The sequence below is a fragment of the Gavialis gangeticus genome, unplaced genomic scaffold, assembly GCF_001723915.1.
Source record: "Gavialis gangeticus isolate Ggan-Ray unplaced genomic scaffold, GavGan_comp1, whole genome shotgun sequence".
Lineage (NCBI taxonomy): Eukaryota > Metazoa > Chordata > Crocodylia > Gavialidae > Gavialis > Gavialis gangeticus.
The window spans coordinates 62,747,748-62,764,014 of record NW_017729032.1 but is presented as its reverse complement, the minus strand read 5'-3'; positions in this window follow the sequence as shown (position 1 = coordinate 62,764,014).

Below are 16,267 nucleotides of genomic sequence, written 5' to 3'. Positions count from 1 at the left end.
ATACTATATGGCATTTCCATGTATACTTATATACTGGGAACTGAGAGCTCTAAGGAAGAGCCTAATTCTGCGATTGATCAGTTCTACATACGTGGTTAGTTTTCAGTAGAATTGCTCATACTCATGAAATCACTTGCATCATGGTCCTGGTCACATTACATGGTGCACTGTTGGAAAGCACTATGAGGCCCAGTATACAAGTGTTATTAGAACAGATTCTGAAGAGGAGTCAATGTGTGGACTTTAGGGTCTACTTGCACAGCACTGTTAGCAGGGTTGGTCCTGCTGATTCATGAAGTCTGATCTGTTCAATTTAACAAACATTTGAAGGGAACTCTGCCTAGATTCCTAGCAGGTTTGCCCTGGAATCCTGGGAGCCCACTGCAGTTGTCCAGTGAAATTACTATTCTGGTCCATATCAGGGCCACAGCTAGAGAAATTATAAAGAGAGTCCATTTCACTCAGGGGCTTCAGAGAGGCCCCAAGAGCTTCAGAATGAGACTGAGACCAATTTAAAAAAATGGAACTTCCTGTAAACTGGAGACTGCTGTTTGGCCACTTGTACCCATCAACTGATAGCAGGACCATGGCTAGGATTTGAGACGAGCAAAACCAACTCTGAAAAGAAAAGCAAATTGCTGCATGGCAGATTATGCTGTCATGTGGCTTATTCTTTGAAGGACTAGTAAATAAATAGCAAATTAAAGCATGATGTTATATGTATAGTTGTTGAATCTGAAAATTATTTATAATGGCCTCTTCTAAATCTCTACACATGCTATGTTAAGCCCTGGAGGAGAGAAAGAAGAGAATGATAGAACAGAAAAACAGAAGGAAAAAAGCAAGCAAATACAACCCTATAATTAGTAAGTGTTTGTGGATGTTTTTATTCTATTTCCTACAAGTATTTTCTGAAGTATCCCTGATAACTTTGTTTTATACATCATTTTGCAATATTGGTATGTGATTTTAAGACTTTAAAAATGTCAGTATGTGATCCTATTTTAATTTGTCTTAATTATATAAATATACAGTATTTCATTTAATGCTGTTAAGAATATAGTTTCCGTTAGTGGTGTGCAAAACGGGCCATATTCGGTTTTGATTCAGCCTGAATTGGGGACAGAGATTTGATTCACTGATTCATTTCACTGTCCCCAATTTGATTCAGCCAAATCCAAATCTAAAGATTTGATGCTGAGTCAGACACAGCTTTAAATGTTTTTTTCTACATACCTCGAGGTACCAGACGCAGCTTGTGAATGCTGCAATTGTGGGGCAGATGGAGCATCCTGCAGGAGCATGGGGGGGCCGCCCGTGAGCTGGGCAGTGAATCCAGAAGTGGACCAAAAGTACTTCTGGTCTACTTCTGGGTCCACCGCCGAGTGCGCAGGGGTGGGGTCTCAGCCACTTTGGGGAGGGACCCTGGGTGCCCCCCCCAAGACCCAGGAGGCATGAGTCTCCAAGCCGGGGTGAGGGGGGCAGGGCGCCGGGGTGGGGGGCGGTGCACTCCGTGGTGGACCCAGAAGTGGACTGGAAGTGCTTTTGGTCCACTTCTGGCTCTGCTGCTGAGCATGCTGGGGAGTCTCCTGTGCTCTTGTGAGATGCTCCTTCCACCCCACCATCATAGCATTCACAAGCCGCCTGGTACCTTCAGGTATATCAAAAAAACATTTAGAGCTGTGTCTATATCCAAATCACCAAATCTTTCCGAATCTCTCCAAATCGATTCGAAGGGTTCCAATTCAATTTGGAGAGATTAAAGAGTCTCTTGATTTGATTCAGATTTGGAGATTCAGCTACTGAATCAGGCTGAACCTCTGCTAAATCAAATCAGGGACCAAAAGTTTCACACAGCCCTAGTTTCCATGTAAATGTATTGCTGCTCTTTTTTTTTCTCCTCAGTAACAGGGCAGCAAAGCAAAGCACTGGAACAGGTTACCCAAGTAGTTTTTGAAATTGCCTTCATTGGAGATGTTTAAGCACAGGTTGACCAAATGTTGTGTAGTTTTGTTTTGCCTTGCTAAGTAAATGGAATGAAACTTTTTAGTAATGTTGTAAGGCAGTTGCCAGAAATGGCATGTTAAACCAAGACATGGTGCTCCAATTGTTTTTTTTATATAATTGCCTTTGATCAATCATGATTTTGTTTGACTTCTGATTGATGATTTCTTATGAGCTGATAAGGGATCATGCAAAGTTCTTTCCTCCGCTTGCCTCTATGGGAGTTTTTTTCCCCACCTGTCATTTCTGAAAAAAAGACAAGCTGTCCTTGCCAGTCCTCACTTCTGTCCATAGCTCTTTGGAAGATTTAAGAAGTGCCTCATTTTTTTGCATTAGGAGTATGTCAAATTTTCGGAAGTAGACCAGACTAAAGAAGAAAGGTGTGTGTGTGTGTGAGAGAGAGAGAGAGAGAGAGAGACAGAGAGAGAGAGAGAGGCTGTATCTGAGCCTCCCTGTCCCAAATAGTTTCAAGAATTTGCCAATATGTTGTTCATACCTCACATGATTAACTACTCGTTTCAAAATAACAAGTTTTCATCCTGAAGAGAAAATAAAAGGAGACCCTAATATCTGTCTGCAGGAATTGGGGTCCCAAATGCACACTGCCTTTCTTCAGCCCTGTTGCTCCCCGCTTCACCTGGATCCAGGTCATACTTGTCCACAGTCAGCAGATGGGCAAGACCTTGTATAGCACAGACCAGTTCCCCCAAACAGCTTTACCATTCAAGCATGAGCCTTTTCAATTAACTGCTCAAGAACTTGTAATTATGAGGTACAAACAAACAATGTGTCATATTTTATTCTTTCCACATTTGCAAATCTTAACCTGCTAGGAGAACTAATGCTTCACAGGAAAAAAGTAAGACCCCCAATCACTGGAAAGAAACTGGAGTAATTTTTTTAACAATCAATGTATAAGCACCCAGAGGATAATAAAGTGATCAAATACTGGCAACATGAGTTTGTCAAGAACAAATAACATCAACTCAAGTAAATGTATTTCTTCAACCAGATTGTTAGCTGAGTCAATAAGAGATATGTAGGAGATGGGATAAACTTAACTTCAGTGAAGTCTTTGATGCTGTTCTGGATGACATTCTTATAAGCAAACTGGGGTAATTTATAACATATGATGTAATGTGTTACACATGATGTTACACATGTTGTAACAAACTGGGGAAATATGTTACACTGTAAGATGAGTTCACTACCACGTGAGCTAATGGTTCATTATCAAACTGGAGAGGCATTTCAAGAGGCATTCCACATGTACCTGTCATGGGTGTGAAGAAGTGAACAAGATGAAATTTAGTAAAGTTGAGTGCAAAGTGCTTTACTTAGGAAGAAGAAAGCAAATGAATAAATACAAACTGGGGAATCATAGAATCATAGGGCTGCAAGAGACCCCAAAGGTCCAGCCCCCTGCATAAGCCGGAAATACATCTGGGGTCAGGTGACCCCAGCCAGGTGACAGTCCAGTCTTCTTTTGAAGACCTCCAGCGTGGGTGATTGCACCACCTCTGCGGGGAGCTTGTCCCACAGTGTGGACACCCTAGTTGTGAAGAATTTTTTCCTAATGTTCAGCCTGAAACTATCTTCCAGGAGTTTGTGGCCGTTGTTTCTAGTTTTTCCCCAGGGTGCCCTGGTGAACAGTTGCTCACTAAGCCCCTAATTTACCTCTCTGAGATAGCAGTAAGCCACAATCAGGTCTCTTTTCAGCCTTCTTTTCTTAAGACTGAAGAGTCTGAGATCCCTCAGCCTCTTCTCATATGGCTTGCCATGCAAGTCTCTGATCATATGGGTGGCCCTTCTCTGGACCCTCTCAAGTTTTAGCATGTCCTTGTTGAAGTGTGTTGCCCAGAACTGGATGCAATACTCCAGCTGCAGCTGCACCAATGTTGAGTAAAGTGGGAGAATCACTTCTTTGGTTTTACTGGAGAAGCATCGATTGATGCATGCCAGAGTTTTATTGCCCCTAGCAGTAACTGTGTCACACTGTTAGCTCATATTCATACTGTGGTCTATTGTTACCCCCAGATGCCTTTCATTTGTAGAGCTAGTCAGGTTAACATTGTCCAGCCTGTAGGTGGGCTGGGGGTTCTTCCTTCCCAGATGCAGCACTTTGCATTTCTCTATGTTGAACTTCATCTGGTTCCGTTCTGCCCAACATGCCAGCCTATCTAGGTCTGCTTGTGTCTGCAGCCTATCTGCGGGTGTGTCCGCGCAACCCCATGTCTTGGTGTTGTCCACCAACTTGGCCAATGGGATTTTCACCCCCCCCTCATCCAGGTTGTTGATGAAGATGTTGAACAGCACTGGGCCAAGCACTGACCCCTGGGGTACACCACTGCCCACATCTTGTCAGGATAACACCAATCCATTCATCTGGATTCTCCGCGTCCTAACCCGCAACCAGTTGACAGTCCCACAGTTAAGCCCAGTATCTTCCAGTTTTCTGATCAGTATCTCATAGGATACCAGGTCAAAGGCTTTCTGGAAGTTGAAGTATATGATGTCAACTGCTTTCCTCTAGTCCAGGTGACAAGTCACCTGATCATAGAAAGAAATGAGGTTGGTCAGACAAGACCTGCCTGTGGCAAAGCCATGCTAGCTGTCATTCAGTATCATGCCTTCTGTAAGTTTGTCGCAAACTTAAATAATTGTCTAGGTAGCAATACAGCAGGGCATTTATAGTGAATGACAAACTAAGTATGACTTATCACTGTGATGCTCTTGCAAAAAGCAAATATCATCTAGGACATATTAACAGGAGCAGTGATTGTAAGGCACAGGAGGTAATTATTCGGCTTTAGTCAGCAGTGGTGAGGTGTCAGTTGGAATACTGTGTCCATTTTTGGGCACATAGTTTAAGAAATATGTGGATGAATTGAACAGGGTTCAGAGGAGAAGAAGAATGATCAGTAGTATAAATAATATGGCCTAGGAAGAAGAGTTGAAGGAATGGGGTTTATCTAGTTTAGAAAAAATAAGGCTGAGGGGGCACATAAGAACAGTCTTCAATATATAACAGGTTGTTATAAAGAGGATGCTGAAGAAGAACAAGGAAAAATCAACTTAATTTGCAGCAAAGATGATTTAGCCTGGAAAGCAGGAGTTACAAGAAACTTTCTAATTAGAAGTAAAGCAGTATAGCAGGCTTCTAGGGACACTGTAGAATCCTCCACTGAAGGCTTTTAAAAATTAGCCATATGTTTGGTCCTGCCTCAGTGCAACAGGTTGAATTAGATGATCTCTTGAGGTCCCTTCCAGCCCTATGTATTGGTGGTTAATGTAGAGTAGTGTAAGACCCTACCTACCTATTCCTGTTCCTGCTTTATTGAGTAGTAAACTCCTATTTCCTTCTTGGGAGCAAGACCCAGAACTAAAATTGTTCAAACCAACTGAACATGTGGGATTTGTATGGCTAATATGTGTAATAAATATCCCTGCTTGTAGTTCTAGGAATATATTTTGCTAATTTTTTACCAAATGACCAGTGCATGGAAATGTTTCTCATGTGATAAGATGATGAAGATCCCCAAAATCTCCACAGTAATAACTCTACAATAAATAGTCATGAGCTATAGAGTTGATGCTGGTGTACTCCTTGTAAATATACAAAACCCAATAGATTACTCATTGTTATAAGAAAGAGATTCCACCAAACACTTGTTAGTAACAATGATTCAGGAATCCAATCTGACTTTAACTTCAGCTATGTAGTTCCGAGGTAACATCCTGTATCACAGTACCGATATTTAGTATGATGTAGTTCAGGACACTTTTTAGAAGGTATTACCCAGTTCCACCTCGAAGTGATCCACAAAGGAATATAAGCTACTTTAGTTATTTGCTGACTGTTCCAATAGTCACTACAAAAAGCACCCAAATATTACTGATAACATTCCAGGCCTATTTATCACATACCACCTACATCTGCTCTACTGATCTGTGTTCTGTGCCAAGATCCTAAGGTTCCATAGGGCTACAGAAGGCTGTAGCAATCACCTCCATGGAGAGCATAGTGTTGTGATATGCAGGTTTATGTGAGGCTTAACTAATTCACAGTCTTTGTGCAGACTCTGTGTAGAGCTGAAATTCACCTGGTTACATTAATATGTCCTTATTCATGCACCAGCATTCATTATTCTGATGATATTGCATCCATTGTGGAATGCTGATGTATGACACTGATCTGTAGGGGATTTGGTCAAAGGGTCTTTCAAGAACTAGAGTATGGTTGGGCAAAGTTTTTGCTACTAAAATAATACTAAAATAAATGTTTTACAACAGTGCAAAGTCCTTTGAGAAGTATGAATCCCACCTTCAATATGAGATCCAGGCTTCAGCAGGGTCCTGAGGAAACCAGCACAGTGCATGGTGGGTAGTGACTCAGAATAGGATTCAGGTGTCTACAGAGACACATACCATTTATGAGTAAAAACTAGAGTGAGGTGTGTAAGTCACTTCTGTGTTGAATATTCCTTTTATTCTGACCATGGGGAGCATTCTTCAGATTCAAATTCTCTTGGCATTTTTCCTCTTCTTTTAATATTTCTACATCTAAACTTAAAAAGGGAATATACTCTATTCTTCAAATTAGCATCTATTCTGAATTCATTTAGAAAATAAATAGTCAGATCTGCTCCACACTGGCTATAAACAGTAGCTAATCTATAGTACTCATGGTCTGGACAATATTTCTCTCTGGCATTCTTTTGCACACTTTGACCTTCCTCCAGCAGGAAAATGAAATCTAGTAGTTTAAAATAAAGTGGGAGAAGAAGTCAGAAACTAAATCATGTTAAACTCTGCATTTTTACCAACCCACATTTTATCAAACCAGTAAATAGCTAATATGATTTTATCTCATATCTACTCTTTCATAACCTTTACTAACTCTTCTTCCCCCACCCGCCCTTCCAGCAGGCTCTGGCTTATTTCAGTTTAAAAATTTTCCAAACTTTAATGTCAAAACATACATTTTACTCAGTGCTTTGACTTTCTAATCCTGATGAACTTGCTGGGCTGGATTTTCAAAAAGCTCAAGGACTCAGCAGCTTTCATGGAAGATGACCTATTTTGAAAATCTGGCCTGTTGTGGTCCAAAATCTGCCCTTGTTTATGCCCCATGTTTCTGTTCCTGAGCCTGGTTCTGAACACTCTTATTTCTAAGTATTCTCACTGACTTCAGCAACAGAACTTACATAAGTAAGGATGATCGGTCCATTTATTTATATGATTCTAGATTTAACTCCTACCTAAACCTCAGATTCTTACACTGATGCCCTAAATCCATGGAAGTAAAATATCTAACATTACAGTTGAAATGAATTAAATACTACTATTCCCTGGCTGTGTAGGCAGTAGAGATCCTTGGCTGCTTTCACACTCCCCCCCCCCACCCTTCTTTCTGTCAAGGACATATTTTTCCCACAATGAGTAATGGGTAATTCATAGTGAGTGTTCATCACCTTACTCAATATTACTTCTCCATCTTCTCCATGGTTGGCCTTAAGGTTGGGCATCCATAGGAATGGCCTTCCAAGAGATCCTTATCTAGTTTGTCTTCCTGTCATCTTATCTGTTCTGCGCAAAGAAGCTGGGATTTTACTACATGTGTTACATGTGGTTCTTCATAAATCATTTCCAATTCCTTGTGAAATCTTCTTTTCCATATATCACTCTCCCTTCCTGTCCCAAATTTCATTTCACTATATTACTTGGTATTTAGCTGTCCGTATTCTTTCTTAGTAAGTGCCCAGGTCTCACATCCATATAAAATAGTGGACCTCATAGTAGTCATATTTATGAAGTTTGTCCCGTCTCCACTGGTGTTTAGAGCTAAATATTTCCTCCAGAGAAAAGTAAAACATCCATATATCTATACATACCGGTCATAGTCCCATCTTTTTTCTAAATAGTTGAACTGACAACATTTTATCTGCAGTGGGGTTATTTTTCAGGAATCAGCACTGCTGTGATCCTCCTCTCCCCTCTGCATTATCAGTAAATCTGTATAAAGATATCAAAAAATAGGACTACAAAAGTTTTAATAAGGAGAGAGACATCACAATAGTTTGTACACTGCATCTTATCCTCCCTTTTTCAAAATTAAGAATGATTGTTTCCTTCCATTTCTTTGGGATATTTTCAAATTTCCAAATCATGAAAATTAATTCATAAAGTTTTTTAATTTATGTGTTTGTGTTTTTAATAATTCAGTGGGAAAGCTATCAATACCTGATGCTTTGTTCCTGAGCATTTGTATTGCTTCTTGAATCTCTTTAAAAGCCTTTTTTCCACAGACTGCTCAGCTGTCTGGAAAATGATAATTTATTGTTCTCCTTTCTCAATCTCACCAGCTTGCTATTCATTAAAGGACTCCACCATCTTTCCATAGTTGCAGTCTTTGTAACAGAAAGGTTTCTGTTTTTGTCCTTTTTATCAAATCTGATCCCAACTGATATTGTTTGGACACTACATTGAAATTCCTGAAAAAATTCACTCAGAAGTACTATCTTGGTCTATTTGCTGTATCAAGCCAAACACGTGATGTCTTTTTGCATTGTTTTACCAGCCTCTTGGCTTCCTTTTTCTTTACAATGTTCCACTATGTTAGACTAATTGTGATTTTGAAGTCTGAAAATCTTTCCTGCATGTTCATCTGCTGTTGCTTTCCTAGAGTCTCCATCAACAGATTCCTTTTCTTTTATTGGAGTGTTCTTTATGGCTAGGGACATTCAAAAAGCCTGAGCCTGAACTGATTCAATCTTTTCAGGTTAGTCTAACCTACCTAGGCTGAACCGGATTGCAACTGTACAGGCATTCCCTCTGGACTGAAGAAATACTGGCACATCCCAGCAGTGGCTCAGGCTAGAAGTTGAGGGAGCACTAGAGCAGCCCTCCCTTCCCTTTCATAGTGCTGAGCTGAGGAAGGGCATGGATAAGCCCTGGCAGGAAACTCTGATTAGGGAGGGGTGTAAAGCCCCACCTTGCCTGCATGATCCCAGGCTTTTCCCTGCTCACTGCTCAAGGGACAGGAGTGTTGCCAGACCCCAGCCCTGGTCTAGCACTCTGAGGCAAAGGGGGGCGGGGAGGGGCTGTGCAGTGTATGCATCTATTTATGATACTGAGCTTCCCAATCTCCTCTCTCTGCTTCTTCATATTGTCTGCAAACCTGACAGGTGAGGGAACCAGCAGCGGGGGCTGATAATAGCATTTATCAGCTGATCAGCAAAACAAAAACCTCATTAGTTCAAGCTCTTCTTAAACATCTTTTTACAAGGAAGGAGCTGAGGGACATTACCAGCTGACCTGTTGATTAGCTCCATAAAGCCCTAAGTGGACACTGTTCTGTCTGCCTGCCCCAGTGAAACTGAGGGCACACATACACAGAAACCTCTCAGCGTTAGATAGTATACCACTTGCTTCAGGTCTGTGGGGCTGTGGTCTGTGCTGTGGGAGATGGGAGGGAGGGAGGAATCCCTGTTTGAGCAGTGAGCAGCCATTGGGGTGAGGGTTGCAGTGGGGAAGCAAGGCAGACCCTGCTGTGCCTGCAGTCTCCTCTGGAGCTCTGGCTGGGGGGCATAGGGGTGGGGCCAGCCCTGTTCTCTGGAGCAGAGAGCACAGTCCAGCACAGCACAGCCCAACCCAGGGCTGCAAAGTATCTGGGATTCTGGGGGACTTTGGTTTAACTTAATCCAGGAAGAGGTCTGGGACAGACATTGCATAAACTGGTTTGACCCAAATCAGTTAAGACTGATACTGCATTTAACCAGGTTTATCTTTAACCAGTTTCAGCCCTTTTGAAGTTGGCTTATGTGCACTGAACTTATGTTCTGTTACAGGTTTAAACCAGTTTCTGATTACTTAAACTGGTTTATGTGTAATGTCTGTCCCTAGCATATGACATTTCTAATGGCTCCCATTTAGCATCAAGTTCTTCTGTAAGACACTTCTAAAGCCTGAAACTATTCTTAACTGATACTTGGTATCCCTGTCCTCACAATGGTTCTGTGCTGTATCTGCAGATCATTTGTTTTACTTATCTTATTATTGTAGTAAGTCTGTCTCTTACTGGTAATCTTATAAAACTGTGCTGCGAGTCACAGTCATGGCCCTTAGACATCTGATACCTTCAGTGTTATTCTTATGCCTTGCATTGATAAGTTTGCAGTCTATCTGATTGGTGATAATCCGCTTTCTAGGTACCCATGCACACTTGTGAATGCTCTTATAAGGAAATGTGTAGTGAAACCCATGCATGCAATAAATGTTTTCTGAGCTACCACAGTGTACCTACCTTACTGCTTATTCTCTTGCTCTCCTCTTAAAGCTTGTTCATCAATAATAAGTTGAATTAATATGTTGAATTTAGCTTTTATAAATATATAGTGTTAATAGATGACACTCAAAGAATGAGGGTAAATCTGTACCAGTACCCAGAATTTATCCACTAATTTTTCCCCCACTGAGCTCCATGTGGCTGTAGTTAAACTGGTATGAATACCTGTTTTTTAAGTATTTTGTTTTTATATTCTCTGTTAATTACAGCTTGGCCCACTGAGAGCCAGCCTCTTCAGTTCACTCTCAGGCCATAAACTAAATATTATATGTACTGATAAGCTACCAATTGTCGTCTTGCATGAAATTTCTCTACAGTTTGGCAACCTTCTTTTTTTTTTAAGAAAAGGAGCCACCCAATATTAAAATAAAATTGTATATGCTATTGTTCACTTATAAGTAAGCCGACTGATAATTGTGTGCATGAATGGCTATTTAGGTGTCTAACCAGTGACTTACATACACATGGTTCTGTAATAATTTCACATCAGATCCAAATGGTTTCTGCAGGCACCAGAACATGATTTAGGCAGAATTTAGGCATCCAAGTCCCACATAACAACCCAGGTCAACCCTGCTCCAGTGGCTCCAAGGCCACTTAGACACTTTGAATCATTAAGTGGTTCCAGTACATCTTGGAAAGTTCTCTTGGCAACTAGAGTTAGATTTATGAGTATGCTTAGAAGGGGTCTGGTTTGAGCAACTGCATGTCTTACTCTTGCCTAATTTCAATTGCACTGGATCTCAGAGTCAGGAGGCACCTAAACTCTAAGACCCCAACTCATTCACAGAAGATGCGCACATCTACTTTGAGTTAAGAACACCGTGGAGTGGTGATACTTACTATTTGTGTAATAGCTTAGGGCATTTGTACACATCATGGGGGTTTACTTCGGTTTAATCATGAACCAGTTAATTATGGCCTAAGTAGTAACCCAGCCACACATTAATGCAGTTAATGGTACAGTAAAATGAGGAATAAGCCGCAAAGTTATACAAAAAATGTGCAATAACTTTGTGGCTGGTTTCCATAGCACCTTAAATTTCACGTGTGGCCAGGCATCAGTTGAATGGGCCTTCCAGGCCATGTGCCTCCCATGCTGTCCTGAGGCCTGATCAGCTGACTGTTGCTCTCAGCTTCAGGGGTGCAATGATGCATGCTTGGTTTCACTGCACCCTAGAGGCTAGGAGCAACAGCTGATCAGGTCTCCCCACCTCTAGGGCACATCAGAGTCAAGGACTATAGTGGGTCCCTGAGGGTGGAAGATGTACCATAATTACTCAAATACAAGACAAACTTTCCCCACCCCGCAATTGGCATGGGGTAAAAAGCCACTTGTCTTAACTGTGTACAATGAAATCTCACTAAATACATTGCCTATCATTAAACTGCTGCCAAAAGCAGCATGTGCTCAGTAAAGGAAACCAACTATGAAGTTGATTAGATGCAGCCATCAGTGAGCATGACTATAAAACACATGGCCTATATTAGGCAAACATGCAGATGGGAACCTTTTTTGGCCCTTAAAAAATTGGGAACAAGCGCCAGGTCTGGAGGTTCTGCAATATCAGGCCAGCACCAGAAGGGCCAGAGCCATCCCTGACACTGCCCTCTTGGTGCCAAAAATACTTGATTTAGCCAAAAGGCCAAGATGCTGATGGGATTTTTTTATTATAAAACAGCTAAAATAAACTATATTAAAACAAAACTTGACAACGTCCCTTACAGCAATACCTTGTTCTTATTATACCCTTTCCATCATTAACACACTAACCTCTCACAAACTACCTACAAACCAGGAGGAAGCAACAACTTCCACTCTGTCTCTCAGTCCTTTTGGAAGAAACACCAACATTCTTCTTTCCTCCATTTCTTCTCTGCCCTCTCCTTCCCTATCTCATCTGCATCTTGATCCACATAGTATTTCAATTCCTATATTGCTAGCTCCAAACATTCTCTTCTGCTGAAATCTAGTCCCTTGAACAACAGTTGGTTTCCCACCTTTCATGTCACTACTGTTGCACCAAGTAGTATGGTTCTCAGTCTTTGTGTCTCCACTCCTTTGGGGTGCCCATATGTGTGCTCAGGAGGCACTTTAATAAGAGTGGTTCCTGGAGACTTGCTGTAATTAAATCACTGCAGCATCATGTGTATTAAGTCCCTGTGCATTAAAAAATGTCTGTAGGACACTTTAGGGCTCATTTGACAAGCTTTAGTTAAAGTGCCTCAATGGCCATTTTAAAACCTTACACATGTGAAGGTGATGCTAGAGCATTCTAACTAGAACTTGTCAGAGCACACATATAGGCACCCTTTGGTATTTACCCCAATAACACCTTTTCATAACTTAAGTCACAGTTCATATTGATCACCCTAAAAAACCCCAGTGTACCCCTTCCCTTTGCACAAAAGGGCAGTCCCAAAATACATGTGATACAGATTCTTCAGCCCCTCATCCCACTCTCAAGCATGCTGCTGATCTTACCAAATCCCATTTATGCTGAATGCTCCTCAGGAAGAATATTCAATATCATCATCCATATGATATCCATATGTTCTCCTTTCTATTATCTGTCACTTCTTTCCACACATTTGCCATCTGTTTTTTTCCATCTAATCCCTATCTATTGTTATCTTGCCTTTCTTTCTTATCATATTAAACACCTTTTTATGGCCTTTCAAGCACTCCAATCCTACTCCTCTAGTTTATTTACCTTGATGAAACTCTCCATCTTTGCATAGTGGGACAGTGGCTGCCACCTCCATGTTTTTTTCCAACCTCCTCTGTACATGCCCCATCTTCTTAATGTTCCTCCTGCCAAGTAAAGAAGAAACATGCAGTCTTCCCCACCCCCTCCATTGCCTCTTTACAGAACATACTTATAAACTAAGTATACACAACGTTTTCCAAATCTGGTATTCCCCAGCCATCTAATTCCCTGGCTTTGTATAGCTCTATTTTGGCTAGCCTTTCTCTTTTACTTTCCTGCCAAAAAAATGCATATCTTCCTCTGTACCTTCCTTATCTGCTGCTGTGGCAGTGGATACACCACTCTCATATAATGGATGATTGGCAAGAGTACTGTTTTTACTGAAGCCAATTTCTCCTATGTCTTTTTTCCTTCCCTTTTGGCATCCATTCAGATTCCTAAGATCTTAATTACATTGTCTACCACCTGCAGCCTGAACTTCTGTAAATTCTCTTAATTCCTCACTCCCATCAATGTACTTTTCATCTTATTTAATTTTGACCTTGACACTTCATCATAGTCCTCAGTATGCTTCAATACTCCCTTGATTCATATGATGTCCTGAGCCATTATGTTCACATCATCCATATATAATATAAATTTAATTTTTCTTCCTCTGGGTATCTTCACACTGCTCATTAGCTTATCATCACAAATTCTCTGTACCGATGGCTCCATCACCCACACAAAAAGTAAGGGGACAGCAGGCATCCATGTCTCATCCCTGTTTGTGTGCGGAAGGCTTTGCTCAAGTAACCATTTACCAGTACTCGGCTTCCCACTTTACTGTATAACACTTCGACTCATCTGATCCCGTCCTCCACAATACTTTAAACATAAAATCATGTTCAACCCAATCATAAGTTTTTTCCAGGTCTAAACTCATTAGTACCATATTTCTTTTCCTTTCTTGCACATCTGAAATGACATTTCTCATTAGCCACTGAATCTGGGATACCCTCCTCTCAGGAATGGCACATGTTTGTTCTTCTTGTATCACATCTGCTAAATAGTCACACATTCTTTTGGACAGTACTTTTGCCATAAATTTGTAGTCTAAATTTAGAAGGATTATTGGCCTCCAGTTGCCTAAAGTTCTCTTTCAGGTTGGCTGATCTCCTCTGGCAGGCTTTAAACTAGGCTTGTGGGGGGAAGGGGAGGATGAGGTCGGAGGGAGCCTTGGAACACCAAACCAAGTGTTGCCCACCAGAACAGCCCAGCCAAGACTGACGATGAGCATGAGAAATACCCAGGTAAGAGACAGGGGCCTGGATAGTCCTGTGGTTAGGGGGGCAGTGCATAGACCTTCAGGAGGCCTTAAATGCCTATACACTAATGCTCGTGGTATGGGGAACTTGCCCTCCTGTTAGCTAACATAAACCCAGACATAGTGGGGCTCACCAAAATATGGTGGGATCCAAGGCACAACTGGGTGGTGAACATCAAGGGCTGTAGGCTGTACAGGAGGGATAGAATGGGGAGGAAAGTTGGGGGTGTGGCACTTTATGTCAAAGAGCAATTCACATGCTCAACAAGCAGCACTGGGTCACAGGAGTGGCAGACTGAAGTGCTCTGGGTCAGAATACAAGGGGGGCGGGGGGAGAGGGACTTAACAGTGGGGGTCTACTACAGAACACCCAACCAGGGAGAAGAGCTAGACTGGGAATTCTCAGGTCAGCTCGCAGAGGCAGTTAAGTCAAAGGATGTGGTCATCATGGGTCACCTAAACTATCCAGACATCTGCTAGGAAGAGCAGTCAGCCAGGTCTGACTGCTCACGTAGGTTCCTAGCCATGTTACAGGACCTCCATCAAACCCAGGAGGTGCACAGTCCCACCAGGGGAAAAGCCTTATTAGACCTGGTCCTGGCCACGAGCGACGACTTGGTGAGGGGACTGCGGGTGCTCGATCACTTGGGCAAGAGCGATCATCACCTATTGGAATTAATCATCCAGAGCAGGGTGGCAAAGGCCTGCAGCAAGACAGCAGCTCTGGATGGCAGGAGGGTGGATTTCATTGAGCTAAGGAGACTAGTCGGGGAGGCACTGAGGTCCTGGAGAGGTGGGGAGTTGGAAGTCCAAGAAGAGCAGTTGTTCCTTATGGAGACGATCCACCAAGCCCAAAGGGTGGCGATCCCAGCACGGATCAAAGCGGGCAAGAGTGCTCAAAAGCCCCCATAGCTAACCAAAAGCATCCAGGAATATCTCAAAGCTAAAAAGAAGGTGTATACCCAATGGAAGGGAGAGGCCATCACCAGGGAAGACTATACCTCCCTTGCTCGGGATTGTAGGGGGGTTGTTAGAAAGCCCAAAGTAGAGCTAGAACTGGGACTAGCACCCTGGATCAAGGATAACAAGAAATCCTTTTTTAAATACACAGGGAGTAAAAAGAAGGTTCCAGGTAATGTGGGGCCTCTGCAGGACACGCTAGGAAATCTAGTGGTCTCACCAGACAACAAAGCTAACCTATTTAACAATTTCTTTGCCTCCATTTTTCTGAGCAGGGGCCAGGTCATCCCCCCCATCGGGATCCCCGATGTTCCCAGGGGAGGCACAGCCAGGCCCAGGGTCAGAGAGGATCTAGTCAGGGAACTTTTGGTGGGACTGGACATGTTCAAATCAGCAGGGCCTGATGATCTCCACCCCAGAGTTCTTAGAGAATTAGCAGAGGTCATTGTGGGACCCCTGGCACACTTTACAAGCACTTGTGGTACTCTGACGAGGTGACAGAGGACTGGAAAAGGGCTAATGTGGTCCCCATTTTCAAAAAAAAGGGAGGAAGGACGACCCAGGAAATTATAGGCCTGATGGTCTTACCTCGGTCCTGGGGAAACTCGTTGAGAAAATTATCCAGATGCACATCTGCGAGGGGCAAGCAGGGGAGTGTATGCTTAGGGGCAACCAACATGGGTTCATTAGAGGCAGGTCCTGTCAGACCAACCTGGTGGCCTTCTATGACCAGGTCACAAAATCCTTGGATGCAGGTGTTGCGGTGGACGTAGTCTTTCTGGATTTTAGGAAGGCCTTCGACACTGTCTCTCACCCCATTCTCATTAAAAAACTAGAAGACTGTGGCATTGATACCTACACAGTCAGATAGGTTGCCAATCAGCTGAAGGGCTGCACCCAGAGAATGGTGGTGGACGGGTCATTTTTGATCTGGAGGGA